This window comes from Eleutherodactylus coqui, unplaced genomic scaffold (assembly GCF_035609145.1).
Source record: "Eleutherodactylus coqui strain aEleCoq1 unplaced genomic scaffold, aEleCoq1.hap1 HAP1_SCAFFOLD_353, whole genome shotgun sequence".
In the NCBI taxonomy this organism is placed as follows: Eukaryota; Metazoa; Chordata; class Amphibia; order Anura; family Eleutherodactylidae; genus Eleutherodactylus; species Eleutherodactylus coqui.
The window spans coordinates 100,001-101,967 of NW_027102029.1; positions in this window are offsets into that span (position 1 = coordinate 100,001).

The window sequence follows — 1,967 nt, forward strand, 5'->3', positions numbered from 1 at the left end:
TGGGCCTGGGCGGCTGCCGAGGGCCCCCTGAGTGCACCTAGCAGTAGGGGCTGATGACCCAGGCTGAGCCTCCGATGTGCCCGGGCAGGACACCCAGGAGGCGGGGAGCAGCCCCCGCTGAAGTCCACGGCATGTGCCAGAGGCGAGTCTTGGAGAAAAAACGACAAAGTCCAAACGCTCCAGGCGCCGGGCAGGGTGGCGGACCGGGCTGGCCGGGCCGGCGGGAGCTGCGGCTGCTGGGGCTGAGCCGAGTATTAGTGCATGTCCTGAGAACCGGGAAGGGGACAAACCGGTGGCTCCAGGCCGGGTGGGAGTTCCAGGAGGTCGGCCTGGCTCTGGAGGTTTTCCCCTTGGCTTTTCCCCATAGGCCTAAACGGGGGAAGTCAAAAAAGCACCCCCAGCAGATGTATGCGGAGGGGCTGGGGGTTGACGGGGAGCGGGCTGTTGGCAGCTGTGTGGTGGCTGCAGGGGTGGGCCTGGGCGGCTGCGGAGGGCCCCCTGAGTGCAGCTACCAGCGGTGGCTCAAGACATTGCCTGAGCCTCCGATGTGCCCGGGCAGGACACCCAGGAGGCGGGGAGCAGCCCCCGCTGAAGCCCACGGCAGTTGGCAGAGATGAGTCTTTGAAAAAATGACAAAGTCCAAACGCTCCAGGCGCTGGCCAGGGGTGCGGACCGGGCTGGCCGGGCCGGCGGGAGCTGCGGCTGCCGGGGCTGAGCCGAGTGTCGATGCATGTCGTGAGAACCGGGAAGGGGACAAACCGGTGGCTCCAGGCCGGGTTGGAGTTCCAGGAGGTCGGCCTGACTCTGGAGGTTTTCCCCTTAGCATTTCCCCATAGGCCAAAAGGGGGGAAGTCAAAAAAGCACCCCCAGCAGATGTATGCAGGAGGGGCTGGGGGGTGACGGAGAGCGGGCTGTTGGCAGCTGTGTGGTGGCTGCTGGCAGCCGTGTGCTGGCTGCAGGGGTGGGCCTGGGCGGCTGCGGAGGGCCCCCTGAGTGCACCTGCCCGCGGTGGCTGAAGACATTGCCTGACCCTCCGATGTGCCCGGGCAGGACACCCAGGAGGCGGGGAGCTGCCCCCGCTGAGGTCCATGGCAGTTGGCAGAGATGGGTCTTTGAGAAAAAATGACAAAGTCCAAACGCTCCAGGCGCTGGCCAGGGGCGCGGACCGGGCTGGCCGGGCCGGCGGGGGCTGCGGCGGCCGGGGCTTAGCCGAGTGTCAGTGCATGTCCTGAGAACCGGGAAGGGGACAAACCGGTGGCTCCAGGCCGGGTTGGAGTTCCAGGAGGTCGGCCTGACTCTGGAGGTTTTCCCCTTAGCTTTTCCCCATAGGCCAAAAGGGGGGAAGTCAAAAAAGCACCCCCAGCAGATGTATGCAGAGGGGCTGGTGGGTGATGGATAGTGGGCTGTTGGCAGCTGTGTGGTGGCTGCTGACAGCCGTGTGCTGGCTGCAGGGGTGGGCCTGGGCGGCTGCGGAGGGCCCCTTCAGAGTGCACCTACCAGTAGGGGCTCGAGACCCAGGCTGAGCCTCCGATGTGCCCGGGCTGGACACCCAGGAGGCGGGCAGCAGCCCCCGCTGAAGCCCACGGCAGTTGGCAGAGATGAGTCTTTGAAAAAAATGACAAAGTCCAAACGCTCCAGGCGTGCCGGCCAGGGGTGCGGACCCGGGCTGGCCGGGCCGGCGGGAGCTGCGGCTGCCGGGGCTGAGCCGAGTGTCGATGCATGTCCTGAGAACCGGGAAGGGGACAAACCGGTGGCTCCAGGCCGGGTTGGAGTTCCATGAGGTCGGCCTGACTCTGGAGGTTTTCCCCTTAGCATTTCCCCATAGGCCAAAAGGGGGGAAGTCAAAAAAGCACCCCCAGCAGATGTATGCAGAGTTGGGCTGGGGGGTGACGGAGAGCGGGCTGTTGGCAGCTGTGTGGTGGCTGCTGGCAGCCGTGTGCTGGCTGCAGGGGTGGGCCTGGGCGGCT